Below are 13,419 nucleotides of genomic sequence, written 5' to 3'. Positions count from 1 at the left end.
TCATGCCCTATTGAGGATATTCACTCCTCTAATAAATGATTATAAAATCATATACACGATATCGGATAAAATATTTTATTTTCAATATACAAACAAACAAAAAAATCTATATTATAAAAAAAAAATTCGCTGCTGTCTCCATATGGATCATTTCACGTCAATAGTAATCAAACTAAAACCTATATTTTTGACGTAAAATCATGTGAATGATGTATAAATAGAAAATTGGTTATATTCACGTTATTTTAGGAGGTGATAAATCTTTTAAAGTCATCTACTTTTACGGCGTTAAATTAGACATTTGGCTAAAGTCACGGCGTTGAAATAAATATTTGACTAAAGTCACGTCATTTTACGACGTGAAAATAGTTATTTGGACAAAGTCACGGCGTTGAAATAAATATTTGACTAAAGTCACGTCATTTTACGACGTGAAAATAGTTATTTGGACAAAGTCACGGCGTTGAAATAAATATTGGGCAAAAGCCACGTCTATTCGCGGCGTGAAAATAGATAATCAACTAAAGTTACATACGTTAATTTACGGGCGCGAAAATAGTTATTTGGCTAAAGTCACGGCGTCGAAATAAATATTTGGCTAAAACCACGTCTATTCGCGGCGTGAAAATAGACAATCGACTAAAGTTACGTTATTTTAGGGACGCGAAAATAGACAATCGGCAAAAGACACGCCCTGAAAAAAGACATTTGGCTAAAGTCACGTTATTTTACGGCGTGAAAATAGACAATTGGCTACAGGTGCGTAATGGAAGTACACGTTTGGCTAAATTCACGTCTTTTTACGCCGTGAAAATAGTTATTTGGCTAAAGTCACGGCGTTGAAATAATTATTTGGTTAAAGTAACGTCAATATACAGCGTGGGAGTATACATTTGGCTAAAGCCACGTCTATTCACGACGTGAAAAATAGACAATCGACTAAACTCACGGCATTTTACTGCGTAAAAATAGTTATTTGGCTAAAGTCACGGCGTTGAAATAAATATTTGGCTAAAGCCACGTCTATTCACGACGTGAATATAGATAATCGACTAAAGTTACGTTATTTTACGGGCGCAAAAATAGACAATCGGCAAAAGTCACGTTGTGAAAAAAGACATTTGGCTAAAGTCACGTCATTTTTCGGCGTGAAAATAGACAATCGGCTACAATTGCGTCATGAAAGTACACGTGTGGCTAAATTCACGTCTTTTTACGCCGTGAATATAGTTATTTGGCTAAAGTCACGGCGTTGAAATGAAGATTTGGTTAAAATTACGTCATTATACGGCGTGGGAGAATACATTTGGCTAAAGCCAGTCTACTAACGACGTAAAAAATAGACAATCGACTAAAGTCACGTACTTTTTACGTCGTGAAATTAGTTATTTGGCTAAAGCCACGTTATTTTACGGCGTGAAAATAGACAGTCGGCTACAGTTGTGTTATTTTACGGGCGCGAAAATTGACAATCGGCAAAAGTCACGGCGTGAAAAAAGACATTTGGCTAAAGTCACGTCATTTTACGGCGTGAAAATAGACAATCGGTTACAGTTGCGTCATGAAAGTTAACGTTTGGCTGAAGTCACATAATTTTACGGCGTGAAAATAGTTATTTGGCTAAAGTCACGGCGTTGAAATAAAGATTTGGTTAAAATTACGTCATTATTCGGCGTGGGAGTATACATTTGGCTAAAGCCACGTCTATTCACGACGTGAAAATAGACAATCGACTAAAGTCACGTCAGTTTACGGCGTAAAAATAGTTTCGAAACATAAAAAAAAGGTTTAACTTGGTAAAATTAGGTAAAATTTTAATAATTTTAATACTTGAAAATTTTTTTAAAAATTAAGCATTAGTAGAAAAAAAACAAGGGTTTGGCGCACAATATTACCAACATTTATTTTTTTCCATAAAATGCAATTTAATAATTTTTTATTGTAATCATTTTTGCAAAAATTTAGCTTTTCTTTTTTATATAATATTAAAAAAAAAACAAGTTTTTCACATATACATACTTTCATTATTCTACATTGTGCCATATTAACTGAGAAAGTTTTTCCTACAACTTTTGTTAATGGCAAAACGTATATATATATACAAATACATATATATATATATACGTACATATACGTATTCCAGGGCTGTTTTTTATTTGAGCGTGACGTATTTCCCTCTTTTCTCTTGTGTATACCTGACATTAGTTATAGTGACGTGTACAGATATGCATAAAGCTTTTGCAGTGGATTATAATACACAGACAAAAAAAAAAAATTGTCTGTACGAAAGAAAACAAATGTGTAAGTTGGAATTAAGAAGGTTATAGTTGCACTCTCTTCTGGTGCATTCAAGGTGTATAAAAGAAGGGGGAAAAGAGAGAGAGAGGAGAGAGAGAGAGAAATAAAGGGGTAAAAGAGACATAGAAAGAGAAAAAGAGCGATGAACAGTCTCTGCGTCATACTGTATACCATCAGAGAAAACAAGAGGACGAAGAATCGCGAGAGAGCGAGAGGGGATTCCTTCTCTTCTATCGAGTGTATATACATATATATATAGTATATATATATATGTGTGTGCTTCCCAAGGAACTTCGGTCCTTGACCAGAGAAACGCGAGGAATTCGCCCCTCGAGTTCTCGGCGTTCTTTAACGAATACGAACTCGCGAAGAGAGCGCTAGCCTCAGACTCCACTGGAATAAGCTCACGTGATATCGCACCAAGGCTATCAGAACCTTGATCGTGGCACATCAACTTGATGAGGACAATGCATGTAATTCTCCTTTCCGACTTTTCGATTCATCCTCACAATTTATTTATTTTTTTTTCCTTCTTTCAAAAAAAAAATAAAATGTCTATTTCATCAAAATTATTATAATTCTTTTAAAACAAATTATATTTAATTGAAATTAAATTATAATTTTATAAATTAATCAAAATTTAATAAAATTATAAAATAAAATAGATTATATAATTTTTTTTTATAAAATAAATTATAAATTTTAAAACATATAATTTACACGGAAAAGAATAAATTAGCTACAGATTCTAACGAATGTTTGTTGAAAAAATTTTCCGCAGCAACTAAAATGTTTGCTACAGCTGATAAAAATTTATCAGTGATTATTAATTAGTGTAAAACTAATAAATATTATTGTTATTAATTTCAGTAATAATTAATAGTAGTTAATAATTTTACTAATAATTAGTAAAAATTAATAATTACAGTAGTAATTAGTAATAGTTATATTAATTGTGGAAGAAATTAGTAATAGTTACTAATTACAATAATAATTAGTAACAGCTACTAATTACATTAATAATTAGTAATAATTAATTATTTCTCTAATATATAATTAGTAAAAAAAAATTAGTAATAGTAATAATAAATATAATAATAATAATAATGATGATAATAATAATCACAATAATTCTGAGTTCATAATCTCTATATATAGAGAAAAAAAAATGAGATTATTTTAACTATGATATTTTTATAATATAATGACAAGGGGGACAATTAAATAGATTATAAAATATAACCTTGGATTATAAATATATATATATAGAAGAATATATATATTATATATATATATTCTGAGAAAGTGAATCAATATAAATCAAATGCTGTATACCACAAATAAGTTTAAAACCATATTTTCTTAATTTAATTTACCCGTTTAAATATACGATCGATATATCCTTGATGTTTAAGGTTTTTTTTTTTTGTTTCAAATATAAAATATTCAAGAATGTTATACATAAAATATTAATTTTTCTTTTTATAATATTCAAAACGTCAAAAAAAGATTTAAAAAAAAAGAAAAATAGAAACTCATAGTAGTTTGAAAATAACTCAAAACTATTTGCCAATAAAACTATGAAATATATGCACCATCTGTTTAATCTTAAAAACCAGTAATCATATATGTCTATATAGAAACAAGAAAAAAATTACACCTTTCCATTGTCTTGTCAATTTTAAAAGTCTTTTAAACGTCATTAAATTTGTAAAAGGCAGATCTGTGACTTTTATTTATCTTTGTCTTTATTATTATTATTATTATTATTATTATTATTATTATTATTATTATTATTATTATTAATTTAATTTCTTTAATTTTATTATTAATAATTTTTTTTAATTAATTTTCTTTAATAATTTTATTATTATTAAAAAGAAATAAATTATAAAATAATAATAATTGTTATTTAGTATAAATTGCCAGGGAATGGGAAAAAAAGATTTTAAAACTATGACTGCGATTATTATACTTGAACTGTCGACGTTATTTACCCTAAAGGACTATTTAGATATGATGTATAGTGGAAGTTCAGATATGATTACTTGAAAGGCAACAATATCCATTTTCTACATTTATGAACTCTTTACACTGTCGTTTTAGCACTAAACTATATATTGATTTAACATGTATAGAGCATTTTTTTTTTTTTTTTTTTTTTTGCTTAAGTAAAAGAAAAAAAAAAAAAATAAAATAAACTATAAAAAAAATACTTTAAACTAAAAGCACTTCTTTACAAAAATTAAGATATTTTACGAAGCTGAAGTACGCAACGTTTATGATAAACAATTTTTAAAGAAATAATTTTTTAAAAAGGGAAAAATTCTATAATTTTTTGCCGAAAAAATATTTTTTTTTATAATTTGTTGATTAATGAAAACTAAAAGAAATATTTTTTAGACAAAAAATTATACAATTTTTCATTTGAAAAAATTATTTCTTTAAAAATCGTTTATCATAAACGTTGTGTATTTCAGCTTCGTGATATTTTTTTTAACTCTCATTCCTGATAGTATGTTAAATATTATAATAATAATAATTATTATCCAAATGATTCAAAATGAAAATCATAAAAAATAATTAACATACATTTAATTATAATTTATATATTTACTTTCTTATTATATATATATATTTAAGTAAATATATATAAATTATAATGTTTATCATAATAAAAGAAATCGTAAATTATTTTATGAAAATATTTTCGATAATATAATAACATGAATTATATATTAATACATCCAGAGAAAAGATATATTTGTCTCAGAGTCAAATAAATATTTATTTGTTACAAATAAATTTGTATTTGTATCAAATAAATTTTACTTGATTTAAACAAAAATTTTATTTGATTTCAATAAAATCTTTATTTACGCCAAATAAATAAATAAATAGGCTCTGAGAAAAATTTCTCATTTTTCATATTCGGAAAATCAAAAGAAAAAATTTCTCCTCAAAAACATTATCGCACTTATTTGAATAATTCATATATTAAACTATTATATGGAAAGCGTCTTAATTTTTCAAGTTTATTTTTTTGCAAAAAAAAAAAAAAAAAAATGCTAAAAAGTATCATTCAACTCTCGACAATTATATTCTAAAGAGATTCACTTCCGGTGGAAAAAAAAAAAAAAAAAAAAAAAGATGGTGCGTTTTAATAACAAAGACCTCTCTTGATTCGAATTCCATCTGCCGCGTGTAAAGACTGTGAAGTCTTTAGACAAGGAATAGAATATTACCGGGCGCAAAGAGATAGCTGTATACATATATATATATATGTATAGAGAAGAGGAAAAAAAAAGCTTCAGGCTCTCGCGTGCTTCAAGTGCGATTGTTGTGGAATTGTATAAGGACGTTAGGTGAGGTTAGGTTTTCTTTCGACTCGTTCTTTCGATCGCACGGTTATGTACCCAGCCGTGCGAGCGAGTTAGAGTTCGATGCTCGCTTCAAAAGGAGTGTGAGAGAACTTCCGGTGTAACGATCGTCGGGAACTTTGGCTATTTCGAATACAATCATTTAGAGTTCATTTTATCATATCAAAATTAATAATAGAAAAATTTATTTATTCAAAAATTTATTTTTTTTTTTTGTTTTTAGTAAAAAATAATTATTGCTTCCTCCCTAGAGGAAATATTTATTCATAAAAATTGATTTTTCATTAAAATAAAAAAATTCCCGCCAAAAATAATTCAAATTTGAAAAAAATATATAATAAAAAATAATAAATAAAAATTATAATAATAATAAAATAATAATCTATAAATACGATACAAGTAAAGGAAATTAATTTTCGAGCATGTCTAACGAAAGTCGAGAGCAGTAAACGGATTCGTCTCTCTCTCTCTCTTTCCTCTCTTACAACTTTCATGAACGAATGAAGGAATTGCAAAAGTTTTTAAACGGATCGACGGCAAAGGGCGTAACTTGGATTATTCCCTTTTTTTCCCCACTTAACATTCATACTTTTAATTAGCAAACTACACTGTCTTCTTATTTATATACATTGAACAATTTTTATCATTTTTTTTTCGATAGAAATTTTTCTATTTAAAAAAAACAAAATTAAAAAAAATTTTATAAATAAAATATTTATATATTTGCCTTTTTAATATACTTAATGTTAATGTAATTACTTGATGCAATGAAACCCTTTTCTCATATAGATATATTTTAAATATTCCATGGCAATGGAATGCAAAACATTCCAATCTATTTCAAAGTATTTCTCAACCATTCTGCATTAATTTTCTCGACTATTTTTAGAAATATTCCACGCGCGTCATTTTATTCCTTCTTTTTTTTTTATAAATTTCAATTATTTATTTATTTTTTTTAATACTCCGAGAATTTTGAAATATTTGGAAAAAAATGTTCTTTAGAAAATATATATAATAAGCAGACAAGAGTCAGAAGTGATGGACCCAAAGAATGAATTGTCATAACAGATCGATAAATTGAAAATTCGGTATTATATATTATATATATATATATATATATATATATACTGAAGAACCACTCAAAGTCAAAAAGTCTTTCAATTTTTTTTTTCATCTCTCTTTATACGAAACGAAATATTTCAAAATTCATAGCAGATAAATTTTAATTTCAATTGCAATAATATAATTTATGTAATTGAAATAATTGTCTCAATAATAGTAGTAAATATTATTTATAAAAATAAACATTTTGTTAATTGTCTCAATTATTTCAAAATTCAAATTTTCTTTCTATCAACTATAAATAACTTTCTAAATATAAAAATTTTTTTTTCGTTTAAATAATATATAGATCCAAACTCACAAATATATATACATAATTTTTTTTTTCTTTTTTGCCAAAAAAGGCAATTTCTCTCGGATACCATTAAGTAAATATCTTCTATATAAAAGTTATTACTTTCAAGGAAAGAAAATTTCGGTAAAGTGAAAATTCAGCCAAATTAATGTCCATCAAAGTAGAAGTTGAAAAATTAAAAATCAAGTTGGCAATATGCCTGAATTGCAAAAAAAAAACGAACTTTTAATAACATTTGAAAATAACACAAAATTGGAAAAAAAAATTTTGAAATTAAAAACGATACAAATTCTCCTTTTTTAAAAAAAAATTACTAAAAATTAAAATCCAATTTTTTTTTTCTATCTCCAAAATTAAAAACAAGATTATAAAAAATGAGACAAAAAAAAGTAAAAAATATTTTTACGAACATTATTTCCGAATATACCTGAGCGGCTTTCTTTAATTTCCCCCTTCCCCCCACCCCCTTTTTTTTATAGGTGTAGTTTACCCGACACCTTTGCAAAAACCACTATATACTTTCGTCTCAAAATCATCGTTTGATATAATACTTGACTGTATCGATCGTAAATCCCCAGACGAAAAAGAATAAAAAAAAAAAAAATGAATTCTCGCCAGTCGCTTGATGGCGCGCGCCTTTTTTGCTTCTCTCCCGAACTACCCCTGAAATTTTATTCCATGCTTCCAAGATCAGGAAATTGTTCCTCGATAATGATATAGATTATAAAGCGATTTCATTCTTTCGCCTCTTATATACACTTTTTGAATTATGTATCGAGTAAATTCAAAATTTAACATATATTAAAAATTGGCAATTTTTTTTTTATCGATAGAAAAAAGTCACGTGAATTTAAATAATTCATAATTGAGAATTGATTAATTTTTTTTCAATTAGTTTATACAATTTATGTGTAAAAAAAAAAATTATTATTTTAAACAATTTTAATTCAAGTTTAAATTATATTTTATATTAATAATAGTTTCAAAAAAAAATTACTATTATAAATAAATAATTAAGTAAGTAAATAATTACATAAATAATTAAATAAATAATTAAATAAATAATTAAATAAATAATTAAATAAATAATTAAGTAATAATTACATAAATAATTAAATAAAAAATTAAATAAATAATTAAATAAATAATTAAGTAACAGTTAAATAAATAATTAAATAAATATATAATTTTAGTTAATTGTAGTTTTAATTTACTCAAAAAATAGTAAAATACAATAAAAACAATTTACCGAAATTTTTTATAGTTTTAAAACAATAACAAATTCAAACAATAATATTTTGATAGTTTTAATAACTTATAAATATTGTACTATTTACATGTATATATATATATATAGAATATATTTATAATGTATTTAAAAATAAAATATTGGGTCAAACATAATTATTGGTTCTTAAGTAGGTATCGATAAGATATATATTCTTAAAACATGTTATCAACAATAAATGAAAGATACGAAAAGCATAAATGGAAAAACTAAAAGAATTATCACTCATAAATTAGATAATATATTGAGACTTAGTATTGTACCGAAGTAGACGTTTGGAAATTCATTTTTTTTTTTTTTTTTTGTCAAAAATTATCTTTTTTATTATTTTACAAAAAATTTTTTTTATTGAAAAAAAAAACAAAAATTAATTATTTACCTCTGAGACAAAATATATATTTTTTTCCTGACAAAATTTTTTTTGGAAAATATTAACTATAATTAGAAAAATAAAATAATTTTTATTTAAACAATGACAACCCTTTGTGATTATTATTATCAAATAGAAAGTCTTTTTGTACATCCGCTTTCGTATTTTAACACGGTTAGAACTTCCACATTACCCTCCATCTCACTGGATTTCCTCTCTTGAGAACCAGCCTTCCGCGAGAGACCTCTTATACACACATGTATATATATATAATACATATAAAGTACGCGCGTATGCAAGTACCAACAATTCTTTACTATACGTCATTCTATTCTCCATGCTAATAAGAGAATCTCACTTGGCTTTTCAAGTATATATATATATATATATATATATGAGAAACAAGTTGATCTAATTTTTTTTCATTTTTTTTGAAAATTATTTTAGACAAATTTAATCCAAAATAATTTTGAAAAAAAGAAGAATGAAAAAAAAATTTAGTTGTATAAAAATTTAATTAAAAATTATTATACTACATTCAAAAAAAAATTTGTTTGAAACAAATAAATTTTTTGTTGATTTAACCAAAAGTAAGGTTAACTGTATAGCAATACATTTGGTAGGATTCAAACAAATTTTTTTCTGAAATGTAATATTTTTATTCAATTAAATTTTTAAACATCCAAATTTCTTGATAGTTAATTTTTTGAAATTATTTTGTATACATAAAAATTTATAAAATAAATTTCAAAGAAATTTTCAACCAAACTCTCTAAATATGAATCAGTGAAAAAGTCACTGGTCCCAAATCAGTCGCTAAATTCTAGCTATTTGAATCAGTAGTTTTCACTGACAGTTAGTGACATTTCACTGGAGAATCAATTACTTTGACTGAAAATCAGTGAAATGTTACTGATTCAAATAGCTAGAATTTAGCGACTGATTTGAGACCAGTGACTTTTTCACTGATTCAAATTTAGAGAGAAAGTAAAAAAAAAAAATTAGTTAAAAATTATTTAAATTATTTCTCTCTATCAAAAAATAAACAAATTGACACTCGGCGCATAGTTGCTAATAAAATTGTGACATTTTTAGAAAAAAAAAAAAAATTCAAGTATATAATAAAAAAAAAAAAAAAAAAGAATAATAAAAATAAAAAAATTAAAGTTCGCGACCGAGTTTAGGATAAATGTCAACGTAGACGGGTTGAAATTGAATTTTCCACGCGAAACGACGCTCTTTCCGCAGGCCATGCGGTTTTATTCGTGCCGAGATACTCTCTCGACGTCATCTATTTGGAGAGGATTTTTACAACTCATAGTGAGTGAGAGAGAGAGAGAGAGAGACCCCACCCCCCCTCCTCCCCTACCTAAACCATATAATCCGATGACGTGTGGGAACTTGCGGTAACGTTACAACGTTGTAAATCCACTTCCCACATACAGTGGCTCATCACATTTTTATTAACACATCCTCTTGATGACAAAGCACTACAATTTCAATTTTATTATTTAGATGATGTAAAACTGTTACAATTACTTTTTTTTCTTTTAATTTCCAACTAATTACAAGCTTTTAAAAAAAAAAAACAAAAAAAAAAAATTAACTTTTCAAATTCGTTTTACTCTTTAAATCTGAATTAGTAAAAATGTTTACTAATTTGAATTAGTGACTCACATTTTGCTTCTAAATTAGTAAAATTTTACTAATTATTAGTAAAAGTTACTAATTTAGAAATAGAAATAATTTAGAAATTAGTTTACTAATTTAGAAGCAAAAAGTGAGTCACTAATTCAAATTAGTAAACATTTTTATTAATTCAGATTTAGAGAGTATTTTATATAATAATTGCAACGAGTTTTATTATTTAAATAAGTTTTATATATCAATGAGATAAAGTCATTTCTCTCAATGCATCGGGTGTAAATGGAATGCGGAAAATATATATATATATATATATATATACTTATATCGACCTCAAGCTTCTATGAGAACTTTCAAATTAAACGGTAAACATCTGCAGATTTCCAACAGATATTATTAGCCTGAAAGAAATGTTGAAAAAAGAAATTATCGCGAGCACGAACCGAATTCCAGTATGCAAAAAAAAAAAAAAAAAAAAATAAGGAAAACTTATAAGCTCTATTTTTGTTTACTTATATATATTGATATTTTGCAATACATATATATATATATATATATAAATACACATCGATATGCAAAGACTTTACATACTTGAACTCAATATTATATCGAATAGGAAATGTTGAAAACCGGTTTCTTGTTAACCCTACAGAGAAATAATATGACGTCAAAAGTGTAATTTAAAAATGTTGTTTACCAATTTTCTGACACGATCAATATCGCAAAAAAAAAATGTAATTTAAAAGAAAAAAAAAATTATTTTGATTTACAAAACCAGCGCCACATAATAAAATTCAACAAAATAAAGAAAAAAAATAATTTTTCTACTTTTTCTTTCTTTCTAATTATTGAAAAAAATTTCTTCATTTTTTTTTTATCAACATTTTGAACAAAAGATGAAACATGAAAAAAAATTTCTATTATCTTAAATTTATATTAAAAAGCAAGATTTTCATCAAAACAACTTTTTTTTCTGATTTAAAAGCAAATTTTCTCAAAACAAAAGCCACTGTCGATAATCAAATTCTTTCCTTTTATTTATGATAGAAACTTGACTGCGATCAATATATATATATATATATGGTGAAAGTTGTTTTTACATCGTGAATTGAAAAGACATAAAAATAATAATCACGAGACGAGGGAAGAAACATGTTTTCAAAATAATTTAAAAATTTTCACTATAATTATTAAAAAAAAAAAAAAAAAAAAAAAATTTAACTCTCAATAAATTACTGTTAAATAATGTTACTTGGAAATGACTGTCACTAATACCGTCAGAAAAGAATTATTTATAAACTTTAAAAATACCGTTCATAAATATTAATTTTTTTTTTTCAAATTACTTTCGAAAAACGTTACTTGTTTACCGTAACTAATTACGATTGAAGTTATTTTCAATTTAAACTACCGTAAAAGTAAAAACGGTAAAAAAACTATCTAACCAGGATATTTTTACAAAAATTACCGTACAATGAAGTTACTTTTGACTACAATTACCGTATAAGGAAGTTACTTTTTACTGTAAATAACATCCAACAAAATTAATGTTTATATCTTGTCTAAGAACTTCAATTTTGACTATAACTACCGTCAAAGTTACTTTTCACTAGAACTACAGTCAATATCAATTTTGACTAGAACTACCGCTTAACAAAGTTACTTTTGACTATAACTACCGCCTAACAATGTTATTTTTTACTAGAACTACCGTCAAAATTACTTTTGACTATAAGTACCGCCTACGAAAGTTACTTTTGACTAGAACTACCGTTTAACAAATTTACTTTTGACTATAAGTACCGCCTACGAAAGTTAGTTTTGACTAGAACTACCGTCAAAGTTATTTCTGACTATAAGTACCGCCTACGAAAGTTAGTTTTGACTAGAACTACCATCAATATCAATTTTCACTATAACTACCGCTTAACAAAGTTACTTTTGACTATAAGTACCGCCTACGAAAGTTAGTTTTGACTAGAACTACCGTCAAAGTTACTTTTGACTATAAGTACCGCCTACGAAAGTTAGTTTTGACTAGAACTACTGTCAATATCAATTTTGACTGTAACTACCGCTTAACAAAGTTACTTTTGACTTTAAGTACCGCCTACAAAAGTTAGTTTTGACTAGAACTACCGTCAAAGTTACTTTTGACTACAAGTACCGCCTACGAAAGTTAGTTTTGACTAGAACTACCGTCAATATCAATTTTGACTATAACTACCGCTAACAAAGTTACTTTTGACTATAGCTACCGCCGAACAATGTTATTTTTGACTAGAATTACCGTCAAAGTTACTTTTGGCTATAAGTACCGCCTACGAAAGTTAATTTTGATTAGAACTATCGTCTAACAAAGTTACTTTTCACTATAACTACCGTATAACAACGTCAATTGTTACTATAACTACCGTCTAACAAAGTTACTTTTTACTAGAACTAACAAATTATGATTATAACTGTAACCTAACAAATTTACTTTTGACTATAAGTACTGCCCAAAAAAGTTACTTTTTGACTAGAACTACCGTCAATTTTAACTATAATTACCGCTTTACAAAGTTACTTTTCATTATAATTATCGGTTAACAACGTTAATTTTGACTATAACTATCAACTAATAATCTGTTCCTTTTGTCTGTCAAAACTACCGTCGAACAAAGACAATTTCGACTATAACTACCGCCTAAAAAAGTTACTTTTGTCTGTTATCAATGATTACCGTCTTGCAATGTTAATTTTGATTAATTCTTCAGTCTAACAAAGTTAATATCGACTATAACTACCGTCTAACAAAATTAATTTTTACTATAACTACCATCTAACAAAATTTCTTTTAACTATTAATACTAACATCAAACGAAGTTAATTTTGATTATAACTGCAGCCTAACAAAGACAAATATATATTTTTTACCTGACAAATTTTTTGGAAAATATTAACCATAAGTACCGTCTAAAAAAGTAACTTTTGACTGTAACTACCGCGTCAATTTTGACTATAACTAACAAAGTTA

General features: G+C 25.9%; 2 protein-coding genes across 4 annotated transcripts in view; both read right to left on the bottom strand.

Annotated features, from left to right (window-relative positions):
• The window catches only part of LOC127283100 (uncharacterized), a 114,031-nt gene that overhangs the window by 53,499 nt on the left and 47,113 nt on the right, over positions 1 to 13,419 (bottom strand). The gene's annotated exons all lie outside the window — the stretch shown is intronic.
• The window catches only part of LOC127283097 (AT-rich interactive domain-containing protein 5B-like), a 230,308-nt gene that overhangs the window by 202,020 nt on the left and 14,869 nt on the right, over positions 1 to 13,419 (bottom strand). The gene's annotated exons all lie outside the window — the stretch shown is intronic.

The sequence above is a fragment of the Leptopilina boulardi genome, unplaced genomic scaffold, assembly GCF_019393585.1.
Source record: "Leptopilina boulardi isolate dan_hultmark-lab unplaced genomic scaffold, ZJU_Lbou_2.1 LbouV2_305, whole genome shotgun sequence".
Classification (NCBI taxonomy): Eukaryota; Metazoa; Arthropoda; class Insecta; order Hymenoptera; family Figitidae; genus Leptopilina; species Leptopilina boulardi.
Note: the sequence above shows the minus strand (reverse complement) of the source record. Positions and strands in the feature narration are given on the sequence as shown.